The 19,988-nt window shown below is 40.7% G+C and overlaps 1 protein-coding gene across 2 annotated transcripts in view; it reads right to left on the reverse strand.

Annotated features, from left to right (window-relative positions):
• Positions 1-19,509, reverse strand: part of NRIP1 (nuclear receptor interacting protein 1) — a 63,278-nt gene extending 43,769 nt beyond the window's left edge. The window contains exon 1 of one of the 2 annotated variants that reach the window (XM_088539334.1): positions 19,423-19,509. The gene's annotated coding sequence lies outside the window, so the exon portion shown is untranslated. The remainder of the gene's footprint in view (positions 1-19,422) is intronic. The other variant, XM_088539335.1, reaches the window with a different exon arrangement.
• Positions 19,510-19,988: the final 479 nt, after the last annotated feature.

Genomic DNA, 19,988 nt, shown 5'->3' on the forward strand with positions numbered 1-19,988 from the left:
CACTGCTTTGAGATTTTCCCCTATCAAAATTTCCCTCAGAAATTTAACTTGAACACATTCAAAAAGAACGCAATTCTAAAAGACATTTTCAGTTAATTCCAGAGACCTCCATTACACCACATATGCAGAGCGCACTGCATCAACCACACAGTATGCTGGTACTCCAACTAAAGTGCTGGGAAATCTGTGAGGAAAAAAGTTAAATTGTTTTTGCAAGTGAAAGAGATGCACATATTCATGAAGGAACTCACCGGCATAACAAATTAACAAAACCTCTTAGTTCTAGTGTTACAGAAGTAGATTTGTATGCATATAATATTAACCGGATTTTTTTTTTAAGTTACCTCCCTACAGTCATTCCTTAGAGACAAGACAAGATTCAAGCTACAGATTTCCCTATTAACAGCGAAGCGCCACTTGGCGCGCGGGCTTTCCGCAGCTCTCCTCAGGGAAGCCCTGCAGCACTCCCGCTTTGCTCAGGAACCAGCTTACCAAACCCGTTCCTGTGTCCCAGCCCACCTCACCTGGGCACTCGTGGGCGAAGCCTCGGCCCAGCTCCCCTCTCAGGCCATTGCCGCCACCACGCGAGGCTGCTGCTCCCGGCGCGTGGCAGGAGGCTCCCGCTCGCAGCGCAGAGCCCCTCGCGCGGCCGCTCCCTGCCCGTGATGCTCAGCACCCAGCCCGGAGCTCCAGCTGCCCCGTGCACCGACACGGGCTGAGGGAGGCACCCGAGCCACTTAGCTCCTGCGGCCTGGCGCCCTTCCTCGGGGACCTGAGAGCGGGAGGGCCGTGTCCTCACCCTGCTCCAGCATGGATTTCCAGCCATACCCGGGCGCATCTCTGGAGACCTTGGATGCCAACTTCCAGTTCAGAAAGGGAGTTGTGTCTTTACTCAGCTGGGACCGCGGGCATTTGACAGTCAACCACAGGCTGTAATAACACAGCACCCCTGCATTCCCATTCTTAGATGTGGCTGCCAAGCCAAAACTCACCACACCAAATAAAGGTGTTTACAAATGCAGGTGTCTGTATCTGAGCAGGTCACGTTGGTCTCCTTTTACAGGCAGTGGAGAAAACCAGGCTCTTCTACGGGTGCAACTGATCTCATCCTATAGTACGTGCCTAAAGGAGGCCAAATGAATCACGCCCTGGAAATCCCTACTTGTGTCCACTGCCTGTTGGAGTTACACAAGGCGTCTATTTCTTCTCACTGTGTATAAATAGGGCTCCCTTGTACCCCAGATCGGAGGTAGACTTTTATAATATAGGTAAGAAAAAAATTCTAGCCTGTATGTCTTAACTTGAGCATAACCTTCTCCATCACTCTGATCCACCCTGCTCATTTTGGTATTCACAGTTTTCCACTCTATGCAGTGAACACCTGCTAGCACAAAACACTAATCCTTCCCCTAAACACATTAAGTCATGCCAGGTAAATAAAAGCAGTTATTTCAGCATGCTTAGCAACTTGCACTTATTCCTTCAGCATTCTTCTTTCACAGGTCAAAAAACTGCCCAATGTTGGACAGCAACTCTCTGCAATAGCATCTAAAATTCCTCTCTTCATACTAGTTAAAAAAAAAAATAGAATAAATAGATCTTTCCCTTTAGGTATGGCCTATATTTCTTCTTGTCTATTTCCTCTTAGATTTCCATTTCTTACGCCTTTTTTCCTTTTCTCCTGCCTTTTTTTTGTAGAATCCAAAAATCTCCTGACATCTCATATTCCATATATACATCACCTCACATTTCTCCCTTAGAGCACTCTTGTTTTTATTTCAATAAAATCAAGAAAGAAAAAAAATTGATATTTTCAAATTCTCTAATTCCATTTTTATATTTCCATACTTATTCCAATGACAGGTAATTTCTTTCTCTAATTTTTAACTTCCTTCCCTTTCCTTCTTCTAAACACCTTGTTCCAGAAACACTCCGGACTGAAAAAGGTTTTTGAAGGAAGGTTTGAAGAAGGTGGTGGTTAGGACTCTCCTCCCTCTTTGCTGCCTCAAGCAGTCATAAATCCCTGAAAAAATGATATACAAATGTACACAAATGTAGCGGTGCTATTCAAAACTGGTCTTAACTCCCCGTTCAGGGAGGTTCAGGGCTTTAGATCAAATTTATTCCCCTGTTCCCTCTCTCTCTGCTTCCATTTCCATTGTCATTTCAGGCAGCTATTGGGCATTTGCCAGTAAGTGCTCAGATGTCTCCATAGTTGCAGGAGAAGATAGTTTTTCCAGGTCAGAGTTATCAATGTATTTATATTGCAACAGTTCACTCTGATCTTAGCATTGCAGTTGTTGCACGGCACTTGAAATAGTAGCTGTCCTTCTCAAAATTGCTTTTGCTCCTGAGCGTTTTTCCTTACTAAATTGACCAACTGCATCAGAAGTGGCATGGCTAGGAAAGACCATCAAACATCATCTTGTAGGGCAAAGTGGGCTCTATTACATTATTTTCAGCAATGAGTCTCAGGAGTACAGAGAGGGAAAGAAAAAAAAAAAAACTTGGGAGATGGTTTTAATAGCTTGACAAACCTCCTTTCCCGCCAGGAAGGAGGTTTTCCGTGACTGGCAGCGAGCTGTAATGTCTTCCACAAAGCTGAAAGAAAACACTGCATGCCTAAATTTAACTTACCATACTTTTCAACTGGTCTCTGGCAGGAAACGTTCACACACAGCATTCAACAAAGTTCAAAGAACAGCCCTTTAACGTACGAACACATGTATGCTATTTTTCTTTAAAGCGTATTTCACATGTCTTCCCTCACGGCTCAAGCATCAGATCCAAATGCAACGATTGTAAGTCTGCATTAATCTTCCTTTCTTCGGAGGCAAACAAGAAGAGGAGAAGCATCGAACAATTGCTTGTCTCCATAGGCAAAGAAATCGGATAGGCCTGGCACTGCGCCCTCGCAGCAAGCCGACGCCAGCGGAGCAGGTCGGGCCGCGCATTCCCAAGGCAAAAGTCCTTCTCAAAGGACTTCCTGCCAATGGCTACTTGACATTAAAAACTAGGATGATCTAGGTCAAGTATTCCAGTTGACATTAATTGCTGTGTTGGATCAAAAAAAGCAGGCAGTCTCTCGGCCAGAGCGCCCGCCACGTCAGGCTTCAAAGGCCGCACGGCCAAAGCCTCGAAGCGCCCGCAGAAGCCTGGAGGAGGCCGGGGCGGCCGCTGCAGAGGGGACCGGGTGCCCTCTCGCCGCCCTCGGCCTCCGTGCGGACGTGCAGCCCCCGAACTCGCTGCCACCGCCCCGCTCAGCCTCAGGAGCGGGCCGCCCTGCGCACACCTTGGAGCCCGGAACTACCACAGGGAAACCAAAATGCCACAGGCCATGGCTCTCGGCGCTTAGGAAAAACAGCACATGACGGTATCTGTGTAGGGAGGAGGGGGTGAAACATTACCTGCAGAAACTAATACATGCCCCCAACCCCGCATTCAGTGCTTTACCTTGGTTTCCTGCTCAATTTTATCTACATATTGCAAGGGCAAAGGCTATGGAGCACCTTGATGTAAAGAAAACATGATCTGGAAATGCAAATCACCTTTAAACTGTATGAGACAATCTGACTCTCAGTTATTCCTAAGAGAAAACTAGTGCTTCATTACACTATGCTCAGATTCCTTGGAAACTGAAAAGTCACTCCCAAAATTTTATATATATATATAAATATAAATATATATATATTTAAAGGGCATTTCTGCCTAGGATCTCCTCAACAGTGTTTTTTTCTTTGTTTTTAAAGCAAGAACAATCCTATCCATCTATCGCATGAAATATGGCTGCAGGTCAACTTTCTGAAGGAAAAATAGATAACGGTGCAATGGTTCTGAAGAAGTACATAACAGAAAGACACATCAGTCCTAAAGGAAGAAAATAATAATAATATTTAAAAAGTGCTTAATTAACACTGTTACTGCTAAGAGGCAAAGCCAGAATAAAGTATATAAAAAGAAATTTGGTACTTCTCTAAATTATGACTTCCTAAAGCAAACATGAGAGAACAGAACTCTTTGCATTTCTCCTTCAAGAGTTTTGCTAATGACCAATGCCAGGGTGGCAGAATATTCTGGCAACACTCACTTTGAGCAGGGCATCTCTCTGCACATCTTTCCTATCGTTTTCAAGACAATAGCTGCAGAACAAGACAAAAGCTTCAAGCTACACACTGAATTTATATAAAGAAGAGACAGAACTCCGTAAGCCCCGTGACATCAATATACTCCCCAAAGCTCGAGCAGGAAGCAGCAACAGTCTCCGCTTGAACCTCGAGCTTGCGTAACGCAGCCTTTTAAACCACAGGGGTAAAAAGAATGGATTAATTTTTAAAAAGATGAAAATTTATAGCAGTACTCTACAACTAATAGCAGGTTTCCAAATGTTAATCAATATTTTCCTTTGCATCTAAGTATTGCTGAATCTTTATGCTTTTTACATGTCCAAGTGCCAGAAAAATAAGTGACTTCAGTATTTCAGATAATTATATTAGAGTGTAACTGTATTTTTTGAAGCTCTTTGCAAACCCAGTATGGGTTATCTATCCCTCTGTACTGTTACAAACAACTTTTTAGTGCTGTAATACAGTAGTTTTAGCAAAGACTCGTGGTAATATTTAGTGTACAGCCCAACAGCCACGTGTCTGCAAAGAGCAGGATTCAGGCATTATGTAGACCCAAGCACACTAGGGAAAAAAATTTAAAAAAGTAAAGTTCACGGCAAGTCTAACAATATTTGTATTATTTAATTCAAAAGATTTTAAGAATACATGTATTTTTTAAACGCAGAAATAGTATCTGAAAGTAGTAATTTCATCAGTCAAAACAAATATTTGGCTTGCAGCACATACAATACTGGGGACCACTGGGTAATTCAGCTTTTCCAAAGGCAAGTGGTAAGAGTGTTTTTCTTCCTCAAGTAAGAGTTACTTACCCAGAACAGATACTTAACACATTATATAAATATTAAAATCCTGAAGTATTCACAATTCCAAATTTAGCCCCAAAATGTTTGTCACAAGTACAGCTTTCCAAAATCCTAGCCAAAAACATACAAGATTGCCAATCATTATGCTTAATATAACAAATACAACATTCCGTTAACTTTTGGGGGGGGGCGGGTAAGGGGCAGGTGGGGAAGAGTGAGGGAGTTGCTGTTTTGCATTGTTTGTAATGTACATAGTGTTCCACATAAGACAAAAAGTAGTCAAATATGGCAACAGGTCATCAAAAGCAGCTCCAGAAGTACTTGTAAAAGATTTAATGATTCCCCTTGGTTTACATAGAGAAGTGAGCAAGCATATTATAGGGAGTAAAAGCCAGCAAAATCTCCCCAAGGGTTACATTTTACAAAGTAGAGCGATCTCATCCATGATATTTGCAGTCAGTATAAAATGCTGCTAATATATTAATACCTGAAGAGGTTCATTTTTTTTTCCCCCCCTAAATTCGAAAAGAGTCACTTGAATGCGAGAAGTCGTTTCTTTTTTCATTCATATGCTGGTGAACATCGATACACTACAATAGGCTGCCGCAGTCTTCAGAGCTGGGCTCAGGAACATATCACGTCACATATCACATGTGCAAATTCCTAGTGCAAGAGGCTATAGACAGCTGCATAAATTCAAGATTGGTAGCATGAATGAAGGATTGCTGCAGTACCATGAGGTATCATATGCCAACAAGTCTGGCACCTGCGTCACCAGGGGCAAAAGGCCTCCAGATCTACAGGTCTGGAGGCTTTTTGCCCAACTCTGCTGCGTGGCAGACAGCAAAACCATAGCCATTCCAGGGGGACAGGCCAATGTATCATTCTGCCTTTGCACAGCCTACAGCTGACTGGCCTTTCAGCCTCCAGAATGATCCAGGGCCTCTCTTAAGTAGCCTAGAAAGGAAGAAGTTACAACGGGCTTACTGAATTCAGCGCTGACGTTGCATATGCACACAAGATGCGCAGCTCCACTTCTCCCTCTGGCTTACACAGCTTGGGAAGTGCCCATTCCGTCCCGAAAGTTTCTTAGTTTTGCACGATCTAATCCCACTGCCCCTTCTCCCCCAGTTCTCTTCCTGGCTTTCACCAGGGTTCCCATACCACAGGAGAGTATTTTGCCTGTTTCATTTTCAGTGCGTTTGGCTATTACCTACAGGAAGTTTTTATGTTCCCCAGTCAGAAAATAGTTTAATGAAGCCTGGAAGTTGTAAAATTTGATCTGCTTCTCCTGATTTACGCCTTCTTATCAAAAGTATACTAATATTTTCATGTTGATCTATCAATTCTGCCTACAGTGTTATTTTTGATGACGCAATAGCCTGCTCATTGTAGCCTTGACTATAGACAAAAAAAGGCAATAAAATCATAAATTGTTTAAAACTTGACTTCTTCATTTGTTATTTTAAAAAAAAATAAAAACACACACAAAATGAATGGTCTTCATTCTTTTCTGCCTAAATTAGCTTAGCAAATTCACTTGTTAATGACCATATTAAATATTTGCATTCTAGACAGAAAGAGTACAAATGCAAGAGTTGGTCACTACCATCCACATTTAGTTATTTTTCAATACAAAGAGCATCAGAAACTAAAATTGTTAGTTATTAACAAAAGTCAAGTGAAATAAGTCATTATTTTCTTTTGGCAAATAGAAGCTAGAACAGAGGATCCCATCAGCCCAACTCAAAAGCATTCTCTGCTTAAGCACCAGATTATACCTCTTTCCTCTTTGCTTTATAGAAGAAAAAAAATGGAAAAGGATAATAATAAAAAAAACAGCTTACATCATTGACACAGCCTCTTGGAATAAGGCAACGCTCTTTTTGCTCAGAGAATCACCTAACATTTACAAGGTCTTGTGTTTTTTTCCTGTCTGTCTCCTGCTACTGCTTTCAGTCACCTAACCCAGAGGCTGGGGTCATGATGAGCACCACCGCACGGGAAAAGCAAAGGCAGCTGCAGCCCTCAGCGACTGTCCTCACTCACCTTTGTGTCCTTACATGAGTCGTTGCCCGGACGTCATTAGCTGGATCAGTGAACTTGTGCCAACAACTCTTCAGGGGACACCCTAGTTGGGGCAACAGGCAGCTAGGTAAGGAGCACGAGGGACTGTTACTTCCCAGCTGCAGTACCAGATAACAACATGCGTCCAAGGACAGCCTAGGCTGCTGCTAAGTGTCACTGCTAAACCAACGCAACTGCAGCCTGACAGCAAAATGGGAAAGTGTTTCTCATCCCTTTAGTCAGTGAAAATGAGCTGTACTGTCAATCTGTGCCATCAGTCTTTAGAGATGAGGATTCGCTCATATTTCTCTGTTGTACCTCCATATGAAGTTATGTGACCGTGCCCAAGACTTCCTTTGCATATGTAACATCACCCTTTTCATGTAAGCAGTTGCACATTGTTAACACTGGATTAAAGTGCAAATTGACTAGTAGGTTAGAGAATCTCTACTGACATGAGAGAGAAAATGAACGGAATATTTCTCCCAAATGGATGCACATTCCACCTGATTTTGAAGTTCTCGCATTCACTGCTGAAGCAAATACAGGCAACTGAGACAGCTTTCCTTCATCAAAGGAATGAATACCCTGCATCTTTCAATTGTCAAGCACGTCCATTTTTGCATGATGGAAGAAACACATGCAGCTATCCCTTTTAAAGGGCTCTTCTAGGACTCTTTTTTCAAATAGACATTCATATGAAGCCATTTATAAAGCTTTGAGATTGCCTCTCCTAGATTAGTTTTACAGCAACCTCTGGGAACTCCCTATTTACCTCCCTTTATGGTGCCTCTCTGCACAGATAACCCTGTTGTGTCTGTCTGCTCCACCACTGAGAATTGCAAGCATGTGGAAACTGCATGGGCAGTCTGCACCCTATCCTTTCATGACAAAAATGAGAAGAAAAACAAAAAACAAAACACCACAAACACACACGAGGAACCCACTTTTGGGGATTTGTTAGGCTCTTGGTAACAGAATTAACCCACCAACAACTTCATGGTAAAATATGTACCTAAACTTCTGGAAGTTTCCTCCTTATATTGTTTAAGTCCAACAGTGCTCATAGAAGTGATGATTTTAACCAAAATCCATTTATATTTATACACATCTTGTAGTTGAAGGTTCACGTATAGAACTTAAGTGAAGTTCTAGTGATGAGAGTGCGAGCTCTCCAAGGAAGAATTGAGGGGCTTTGGACTAAGCCAGCTCTTCCCATTTCCCTTGCAAGGAGAGGTGTTGCAGCAGTGGCGGGCAGGGAAGGGAGGCACCCAGCAGGGGAAAGAGGGACATTACTTGATCTCAACACAAACAAGAGCTACCCATGCAGACCAGGAGTGAAGCGGCTGCCAATCCAAGCGGGAGCCTCTCCCCAGAGCCCGGTAGCGCAAAAGGGAATCTTCATTTCCTTGGCTGCCCTGGGATTGCTGCATTTTTGTCATATCCCCTCATGCTTTGCTATTTTTACCCAAGTCAGAGAACATGCCCTGGATTGGTACTGCTCAGAGCCTGGTAGTCATCACTTCATATGTGCATAAAATATTTAAAAAAAAAAATAAAAACCACTGTTAAGCTAATTCTTGCAAAGCAAATTCTTGCCAAAGTACCACCAAAAAGAAATGAAGTAGAGAATAGACTCTGCATGTTCTGCATGACAACAACAGCACATAAAACAAGCCAAAACGGCCAATTCTTAGCCTGTTTTACAGCGAGTCACAGTCAGACAGCTTTCTCCACTGCTTTGCCACAGATGCACAAACTATGTTGCACCACTGGTGCTGGTTTTGTCTCAGGACCAGTGGCAGTCTCTCCTCCAGTGGATCACGGCAGACCACGCATTTGGAAAGGCCTTCAACAAAGCTCCTACCAAGCTCCTTTAAGGCAGGCCAGGCATCCATCCATGGCTCTGCTCCCAGCCCCCTTGCTGCACTCGTAGACCTGCACATCAGGCTTAAACGAAGTTTTCAATAACTCCAAGGAAGCAGTTTAGATTAGTTCAGCCTTATACATGTACAACCAAACAGTGGCGAAGAGCTCTCATGCAGACTGAGAGGAAACACAACAAGCCACATAAAGAGTCAAAATATTCTGTGCTGGTCATACGCAGTGGAAGAGTCATCTTTGTTCCACACTCACTGAACTATCGCACTTAAAGCATTTACACTTTGGCTTTTCCAAAAGAGAGGCATTTTGGGCACACACTGTACACAAGCAAACTACAAAGTCTGAGTTGCACACAAATGTTAGCCAAAAAGAGCTAATAAAAACAAGCAAAAGCAGCTACATTTTTTCCTTTTTTCCTATTTTAGTATTAACACCTATTTCTACTTACCTTAAATTTGTAAATAACACAAGAATACAGTGCTAGAGCACAACATCAGTCCATTAATCGGGGAGAGGTCAGAATTCAGAAGAGTTGGTTTATGAGTTATGTTTATAAATACACATTTATATACATAGTCTAGTGCATGAATAAGTGTGATAATATCTACCCTTAATTAGTAAGGCTATCAATGAAGACTGAAAGGTAAATGTGTATTTTTCTTCCCCCAACTCACTTTTATTCCATATTTCTGAAAAGCACTGCATTATTGGAAGCACCTCATGATTTGAGATTAAAATTTTGTTTTTGCAGAAATGGTTTCAGAAATGACAACCATTCCATGCTAGATCCACCTGGAGAAAGCCCCACTTTAACCGGGGGGCAGGGGGCAACTCTCATTAGAAATAAGAAAAAAAAAAAAAAAAAAAAAAAGGAAAAAAAAAAACCACCACACACAAAAGTATATGTATATATAAGCCATAAAGTCATGGCTTATACCACAGTACTTCCATCATTTCATTTCTCCTAACAGTTCTAAAAGTAAGCTTTGCCATCACTGTAACTTCAAATATGTCACGAGGTGGCTGTCTGCCCTAATTCTTCCTAATGAGAATGTATGAGGTCATTTGATAAAGGTTTTAAATACAGAATCTAAATTAGGATTTACAAAAAAAAAAAAAAAAAAAAAACACACACACACACACACAACCTCAAACACACGCTGCACGCTTCATCCCTGGGATAGTATGACAGGCGTTCAGGAACTGAAAAATGAACCCCATCCATTACTTCCCTCCCAGTCCTAAGTGTACTTGAAGTTCACCATCTCCGCAGCTCTAATATATATGTTGCCACACACCCCACCAATAGCCTTTCTCCTACTTGTAATCTTGATACTGAAGCACAAGATCTGAGATATTGTTTAATGCTGTAGTGTTTTTCCCCTTTACTTTTCTGAAGTATCTAAACAGACACTACTATTTCCACAACCCTAGAAATCTTTATTAAGAGTTCTCCAAATCCCAGAGATACTCTCAGAATGACAAAGGTGAGTTTAAGCTTTCCACAGAAATTAACTATGTGAACTGCACTGAACATCTCAGTTTAAAGAAAGTGAATGTAAAGCTCTTGGCGAAGACGGGCACAAGTGAGGAGACAATGTCACCAGTTCTTCCATCTCCCTTCCAGGGAGGGACCCTGTGGCAAGGAAGGGGACAGCTCACTGGAGTTGGTAGCAGGTCACTCTGACCAAGCCCATCTGCCAGGGTACCCAGCAATAAACTAACAAGAATTAGAGCTGACAGCAGACCTACAAGCGTTTATAGACCATGACTCAACCTTCCCTCCTGTGCAACGACCTTTAGGTGGACAGGAAAAGGAGACCAGCATGCTTATATGTTAAATTCACATAGTGCCTCACCAAAGAGTAACTGATATCTGAGGCTTTAAATCCACTTAAGCAGCAAGCCGGCTAGGGCCTATGAGTTCCCCAAAAGGCTTCAGGACAGGAAATTTGATCATTTCCGAGTTCCTCCTTCCTTATGCAGCACATGTAATTTTCCTCATAAAGATTACTAACAAATATCAAGTTAAAAGGTAACAGCCACAAACGGCTTGAATATCAGCACGAGGACATTTGGAAAGCTGATTTAATGCTCAAATTCAGTTCTGCAAAGACCCCATACAGCAGGTATTTGCATAGCTGTGGCCTCTGAACACATCCACACTCCAGAATCCCAAAACTGGAGTTGCAAAGTCCATGTCCAAATACTGCTCATCCCCACCGCTGCACATTATACTAATTTGGAAACAGAGCAAGAGCAAGGTAAAAGTCAAATTGCTCAGCATTTGAAATCCTAAAGAGCACACCAAATAGATGCTCTCTGCATTAAGAGAATTCCCAGTATACAAAAAGTAATGATAAGTCTGAGGCCCAGGAAATGACATATGGGAAAATGATCATTTATATATTTCATATTAAAAACATATATATATTCATGACAAGGAACTATGGACCACGATGTAGCCTTGGACATAAGAGAAACTCTAGCTATTATTCCCAAGAATCACAAATTCCTTCTGAGGAAGGGATTTAGGAGCTTCAATAAAATGTTTCCACAAACACACAAGCCAATGAAAAATCCGTCCTACACATCCAGTCAGCAAGAAGTGCGGCTCAGTAGAGGATTTCAGTAGGCTGCAGAAGGCCCAGGAGTAGAACAGGTCAGTGAGGCCAAGCTGAGCATAAGCTCAAATTGGAACCTATTTTACACGTACACCAAATGGCCTAAATTCACTTCCTAACTGTGCAATATCTGGACTAAAAAGTCTGCAGTACTTCCAGCACCACTCAAAGACCCAGACAAAGCTGAAAAACATGAAGTGGAACACTTGGCACATGATTACTTTTCAACCCATTGGAGAGGATGCACCAGAGATGCAAGACCAGAGCCTCTGCAGCAGGGGATACTTTGAGGAGAGGACAGAAGTAAGTGCAGTGGGTGTGCGAGGAGGTGACACAAACTCACCTCCCTTCTCGTGGCACTAACCATGCCGATGAGCAAACATAAGGAAACACAACTAGGGCTTTCTGCAGCACGCATAACATCCTGTAAAATCATTTCACGGAAAGTTTCCGAGCAACAACTTAAGACGGGTCTGTTCAAGAGCTCTACCTGAAAGACACCGTCACACTTTCACACTTGATACCACAATCCAAAGACAAACCAGCGTTCAGTAATTTTGTACAGTCTTGTTATCTTTTAATCTCTACAGTTAAACCTATGCGAGGGAGTGCAGAGAGGTTACAAAAGACTTTCAGCATAGTTCACTATGCTACTTCAGCAACTACTTTAGCATCTACTTTGAAATAGAATATAACCTAAGAAAGCAGAGAATTAAAGTCCAACGAGTAGAGAGGACAACTACTGATTCTAGGGAAATTATTCTCCAGTAGAAAGGAGGGATTCTTCTCCTAGAAGTGTTGCACTCCTATATGACCAGAGTTCAGAGCAGAACTCTTTGCTTTTAGAAACATTAGCTAAGCAAAAGGAACAGTAAAGGCATAAGGATTCTTGCCTTGTTCCTCACAAATAGGGCCTGAAGTAACAGAGACAGGACATGTATTTTTCCTGCTAGTTGCTTTCCTCCCCATAGCCATACATAGCTTCTCCACCTCACTGAGCAAGCCCTAGGACTAACATCCCATCTTGGAATTAAGATGAAATCCTGGCCTCACTGAAACCAAAGCCACAACTCTCCTCACTTTAAAAAAGCAGCTCTTGCAGATCTCTTGGATGGGAGATCCAGAACGTAGAAGCAGCCAGACTAGAAAGTTCGTTGTGCTGATCACTCTTAGCACGAAAGCTACCTCTAGAGCAAGAAGCATAAGTAATATGTTGCTGCATGCAAAAGTGTGATAAAAGTACTCTCCAGAATAAGGCCAATCTAACCAGTCACTACTGAGAGCTGTGCTGAAAAGGTGTTTTCAAGTTTCGTGTAGTGTGAGCAAAGCTCCTTACAGAGCTCAGCTCAGTACAGGCCGGGCAGAACACACATGCACTTGGATGCTGTCACTCACCAGGAGTGCCTCTATGGATCACCCGGGAGTACATTCCTAGAAAAATGGCTGCAAACAGAAAAACGATGTTTTCTTGTAAAAGGGGGGGGGAGTAAAAAAGTCCTCTGTAATAATACTTGTCATGTAGGACTTCCATACCTACAAAAACTTTGAAAGGACTGTGGGGAGAGAGGAAGAAAAAAAAAAAAAAAAAAACACACACACACACTCAGGTACAAAACCTACAAGCAATACCCAGAACAGCTATATTCAAATGAAGTTGAACAAAAACAAGAGTCTTTGGTCCTGTTCTTTCTACTGCCTCAGAAATAGAAGGTAGATGGAAGACATAAACCAATCACTGTTTCTGGCATTTTCTACTTCTTTTGACCTTATTTTGGCAGCAATTAGAATAAAGGCAAAACAGGTTAATGAAGAACAAAGCATGAAGAACAAAATATTCCCCATGCTTACAGAAGAGAGGGGAGAGGCAGAGAAAAGACACAAGAGGAAGTGGATGGACTATTGATACCAACTATTGTCAAATATTTATGCAATTCCTTCATTAACGTGTCCTATGCAAAGGCCTACACTAAAGTCTTATAGAGGGTCCCCCTGCAGAACACGGAAAAGGAAGGTCCACAATAAGAGTGTAATGAAGACAATGCAAGCTACAGCAAATACATAGAGGTCAAATAAAACTTTTATTCACCTTTTCAAACATTGCTTTCTTCAGCTGCTAAATAAAAACATTATGAAGCCATTTTACACTGTAAAATTTAACCTTATATTAACCTTCCATATTAAGTAAACAAACCTTTCTAGCCAATAAGCATCTCGGTGAACTCTCCAAGATGATAAGCAATACCTTAATTACATTCATTTACATGACTTTGAAATTGTTCCAGACGAAAGTCAATGGCTACAAGGTCAAAGAGTGTGAAAAGCTAAAATCAGAAGAAACCCACAGTAAGGCAAGTCACACAAGCAGGGCACCCCATCCCCTCTAAACAGTCTGCAAAGGCCAGGGAGACCAACCAAACACCTACCTTTTCATCAGTTACATTAAAGCAGCGAAACCTTCAAAACACAAAAAAGTGCGAGCAGATCTTTTCTTCTTTCTTTGAATACAGTTCAAGTTGGAAGCAATGGACAACTCAGAGTTGCTTTTAATACCTAATGACCAATCAAATGGTATGAATATTTTATGCAAATATTTTATAATATTCTAATTGAAAGACACAACACAAAGCAAAAGAAGGGATGTTCAAAAAGCCCAAGACAGATTATAGAATATTATATAATTAGCAGTGACAGTGTCCTATTATATTCAGTAGTGCAGAATTGAGTGGTTTTGCACAGTCTTATCCAAGAATGAAAATGGAATTGTGGTGGAAAAGCCACCACATGGGTTTCACTACTTCATGACTCGGATCCTCAGAGAGCAGCCCTGGCCCAGTGAAACTACTGTCAAAACTTCTACTGCCATGAACAGACCTAGGGCTGTATCCTTATGATACAGAAGGAAAAGGAAAAAAAAATCCTTAGGATACAGGGCGCGAGATATCACCACCAAAAAACATCCTGCGTTATCATCACATATACAGTCTTTATTATCATGTTACCTAGAAACCCTTTTTATTGAATCTGTGCTATACTTAGAGCAGGAAGCGATAATTTTTAGCATTAGATTTTTAGCAGTGACAATTGCAAGAATCCTGATCAAGTAGCTTCCAGCCTGAAACAGCAGAAACCCAGGCACAACATCCATCCCTTCCCCAAGACACTGCACAGCAGCTCAGGTATGATCAATAGCAATTAAATCAGCTGAAGTGTAATACACACAACATATAATCCTGGCACTCTCCATTAGTGCAGCGTGCATGTATTATAAACATGAAAATATTACAAGTATGAATGCACAGAAACCAAGTACTGCTTTTGGATTTGGGCAATCACATATCAATGCACTGCAGCTGACAGCATTTTCTTCATATTAGGTTAGATAAATCTTTCTACACTCTCACTTTACTAGCCAAGCACTTTTTGCACAACTCTCCAGCCAACAACATTCTGCAATTTGAGTATGATTTAGTGCAAGAAAAGCAATGAGTATTATAGAATTTATGCTTGTTCACCTTCTCTCCCCACAGAGAAGGGCAAGATGTTTTTTCATGTAAATATGTATTAGATCCAAATCATTTAAATAGATATTATTCCACAGAGAACACGAGGCTGCATATGCCCATTTCAGGTCCATGTCACTAAATAAACTGCAAGATAGTGATGTTGCCTTCCTCCTCCTATAAAAATATTACCAGGCTTTTCAAACATATAAAACATAAGGGACAAACTTTTCCCCCCAAAAAGGGGTTTTTACAGAGCTAGGTAAGGAGAAGACAACATTTCTATAAATCACACTTTAACAAATTACCTTAGAAAGCAGCCACAGCTGTTAGAGCCAAAGTATAGGCTCTGTGGAGGCCTAGGTCTGTGGAGCAGCTGTTAGCATATAAATATCAAATTATTACCATCTTTAATTTATTTAAAGTGAGAAAGGGTAAGGTAAGAAAATCACATTTGCAACAAGAAAAATAATTTTTAGACAAGTGACTAACTTAAGTTAAAGTAGGGAAGTTAAATGCAAGATGCCAAATGCTATTCCGTATAGTTTTGTTTCTCAGAGCTATTAGCCACAAGCATCACTGCTTTAAATGGAGGGAAGAAAATGAACAGGAAAACCAAATTTTCTTTTAAAAGTGGCAGCTTTAAAAGCTTTATTTTTAAGTGAGCACACGAATATCATTAATTATGGTTTTATTTGGTGGAAAACAATCAGCATCTTACCACAAAATATTCCCTGGTTAACAGTTTAAATAAATGTATGATTTGATTTAAAATAACAAAAATTGACATTGGTTGTGAAGCTACTGCATATTATTTGGGCCAAAGTCAGTATCTTACACCACAGTCTGACCTCTGCTTGATTTTAAAATAGGATAATCACCTTCAACTATGTATGAACCTTGAACATTATCAAAAACAGTTTTATTGCATCAACGATTTATTAATAGTCTTATATTAATAGTAATGTTACTTTGACTTTACAAAGTCATAAAGATGGCAAGAAGCACCATCAAGACTTATTGTGCTACCTATTTTATTTTAGGCTTCCAAGGCAATCTCATGATTCTCTAAGAAAAACCACCCAGAGGATATTAGCTACGATGGAAAAACAACAACAAAAATATGCATAGATGCGTCCTAGTTAAATAATGGAGCAGGAAGAAAACAGAGAACAAAACCAAGCCAAGTATAAATACTGAATCATTTTAAGTAGTGCGAGATTCTCTTCTAGGCAACTGTGTTGGAATTGAAATCTATTACTACCAAGACAGGTAGCTACTAAACAAATATATTTACAAAAAAAAAAAAAAAAAAAAAAAAGAGAGAGAGAGAGAGAGAAAAAAAGTGATGCTTATAAAGACAAGCTGTGAACTCAGTGCAGAAACACACCACAATCGCTTTAAGATGAAAGGTATTTCCCTTGCAAGTAAAGTATCACAAAGATGGCCAAAACTTACAGGCCCAAATCCAAAACAAACCTGATGAGGAAACATCCCACTCGGACTTTTCCAGTTCAGAACACTTGCTTCAGAGTCCCTGCCACGATTTTCTTATTGTAAGGCCAATTTTATAGCAGTTATACCCATTACAAAATAGTTGACAGCTTAAACAAAGAACAACCAAGAAAGCACAATATTCTGTAACTGGCATTTACAGCACTGGCCTTGGACTTCTAATCTTTACCAGACGGGCACACAAATCAATCTATCAGCTCATAAAGGTGTGCTTTTTTAACCTCTAAAACAGATGGGATTGGCCAGAAATGTCTGGCATGTCAAACTGCTAATCACCGTTGCCCTTTGCACAAAATAACCCACTTAAGTTGAGGCATGGTTGCACTGTAACAGACATTAGTCTGTGGGAAACCCATTTAACTGTCACATACTCCTGCCACTCCTGCTCTCCCTTAATTAAGCCTAATGCCTTATGCTTTGACCTTTTGTTCTAGCCTATTAACCCTATCTAGTACAAGTTCAAATATGTTAAACTAAAAAGTTTGCGGTAAAATATTAAATGCCAAGCAGCAGAAATATCGTGGGCCATTTTTCTTACCCCACAAGTTAGCAATCCCTTTGCCTCTAATTTACTAGGCCAACAAAATGGAATCACTACCTGTTTTAATTCCTAGAAGGCAAACATCACCATGCTCTAACACATTCCACAGAAGAAGCTTTTTCCACTTCCATAGCATCCATTCCCTTCTCCTCTTTAGAGAGGAAGGAGAGGAAAAAAAGTTAAGTTTTTGATTGCAGCTTCATATTCTCAGGCTTTCGTTTTCCTCTCCCTCCTTGAACAAGAAAAGCACGTACTATCGATAAAGATCATATTACACCCATTTGTTGTTCTCTACAACCTGTCACTAGAAGTAAAACATAATTGGTTTTATAATGTTCAATTCCTTAACTAGAAGTTCCCTCTGCCAGTCTTGCTTGCACCAAGTTGTCACCTTGTTCTTTCAAACAGCCTCACTGGCATCAGCAGGGTTATTTGCAGAACAGAAGATAAATTTACCCTTCTACCTCCTTTCCATTTTCCCTGGAACTTTAAAGAGTTTCCAAGTAGGAACTATGATCTTCAGTTATACTTCCTATTTCGAACAGGAACCACAAGAACTTCATTTTCATGGCAGCTCCATGCCACATATTCTCATACTTTAGGCAGTGACCTGCAGTCTGAAAACTGCAGTTTTAAAGAGGAACTTATGAACAGGCTTGCAAGGTGGAAACTCTTCCCATTCCCTATGCATGACATTTTTATATGAGTTCACAATATTTCATTATTAATTTTCACAGGGGAACACCATATATATGATGGAGACTTCAGTGTACGACAACCATAAACATCATTGCTATAGTTCTCACCTCTATCTTCTCATGACTTGCATCTTTGGGAGTTTCATGTAAATATGTGAGACCTAAGCTTAAACTCAACAACACAATGTATAATTTTTACTGTAATGCTACAGACTTTTCACAGACATAGGCTCGGCTTTAGACAGCTTGACTACCTTCCAGTCTTGTAACTCTTACCCTTCAAAGGCTAAGGTCACACAGCATCTCTCCCTTGCAAATTATAAATAAATAACACAGCACAACTGTTTTATTATGCTGTTTAGAAGTGCAAAAAAGGAATTTAAACTGCTATAATATGTAGCCACGTATATACTGATGCTGACATTCTCAAATCTTTAGCTTAATCACCTGACAAGATGACATCCTTGATGCAAGGCACTTATTTACAGCTGATACTTTTGGAGCCCAGACTGCATAAAATGCCTTTTAAATGAAGGTGAGAGAATCCTGAAACAAAGCTTTCAGCGCCCTATAACTATTTTTGAAGACAGGAGATTTCAAAAAGCTTATTTCCACAAAAGCCGATAGCTATTAAATTCTATTATAACAGTGTAAGTGACCATCTGCTGCTGACCACAATTGCAAAGTTTGAAGTGGCTAATTAACTGTGTATCTTGCTGATTCCAAAATCAGCAAGTAGTCATAAAATTAACTTTCCAGTAAATACAACTGCCTAGATTACTAAGAAACACTGTAGCAAGTCTGGATTTGCTATCACGTCCGAGATGCTCAAGCTTCAGTGCATCTACCACTGCTATATGAGAATGAAGTCAAGCATCACATACATTTTTTAAAAGGAAAATACTCCTTTAAACTACACCGATTGCAGAAATACGGATCTCTACCAGGAGTCTTTCAGGCTGGGATTTGATAGGAGTATCTACAGCTTTCTCGAGCTTCCCTATTGGCGCTCACAAAACTTGCCCATGGAGGCAACGCGAGCGGGTCCAGCTGGCCAGCTAAGCCGTGCCCAAGCTGCGCTGCGCGCGCTCACCAGCGCGCTCCAGCCCAGCGGGTACCCGGGTGAGCAACAGCACTCCCAAGGCAAAGAGCGCACAGGCAATCACTGCACACACCGGGAGAATTATTCCCGAGTACCAAAGAAAAAGAGGATTTGGGAAATGGGAACCAAGGGAGCACATCCAAACAAACTGACAGTGATGCTAAATGGCTACAAGCTATTGTAGTGTAATATCTAATAATGACTTTACTGTGACAGTCCCTTGCCACAGAAGCTTAATTTGGACTATTTGAAATAAATAAATATAAATGTGTAACTAGGTAAATTTCATCCGGACTCCTTTTTCACCCTGTCATTATATGTAAATCAGGTACTTCTCTATTTACTAACTATCCCCCGAAGTAGACCAGATCTCCAGGACTTTCCAGCTAAATCCACATCAAGCAAACAAACAGAACAAGAAGACCAACACACTAAAATCCTTATTTCTGTTTAATCAGCAGATATTAAAAATAAGTTATCTATGGCAGAAGATCATGTTATGGATTCAGTAAAAATAAGGCCCCAGGCCAGAAAAGCAAGGGAAATATAACACAAGTCATTTACCTTGAAAGTGGTCCCATCAGGAAGGCTCTTCCTTCAGGAGTCCAAGGATGCATTAATTTTCTTTCTGAAAAGATCCATGGCCGATCTGTAAGGAACAGCAAAAAGAACCCCATGAACATCTGCATGCCAGTTTCTCCTATTTTGATTTTTATGTATGTATACACACACAGTGACCTACTTCCTTGTTGTTAGTCTAACGCAGAGCGATGCTTCATTTTGTGTATTAAGAGCCACAATTACAATATGTTTATTGCGGGAGAAAAATATAACTCTAAACTCCAGAAAGCAAAATCTTAGAAACAAAACCAATAGCAAAGCAAGTACAAGTAATTTGTATTCTGCAGCTGGCCAGACAATACTTAAAAACAAAATCCTTGCCCAGCCTTGATTCAAAGACAGAGTCTTCTTTTCTTTGTTTTTATTAAAAAAAAAAAAAAAAACCACACACACACGTGAACCTCAAGTATTAAGGAGTAATCACTACATAGAAGGAAGAGCTTTCACATCTATGAATATCTAAGTCATATTTTTAAAGAACCCTTATTGGTTTTAGTATACAGCCAAGG

This window comes from Tinamus guttatus, unplaced genomic scaffold, assembly GCF_059628265.1.
Source record: "Tinamus guttatus ecotype Peru unplaced genomic scaffold, ASM5962826v1 Tinamus_guttatus_pri_ptg001602l, whole genome shotgun sequence".
Lineage (NCBI taxonomy): Eukaryota > Metazoa > Chordata > Aves > Tinamiformes > Tinamidae > Tinamus > Tinamus guttatus.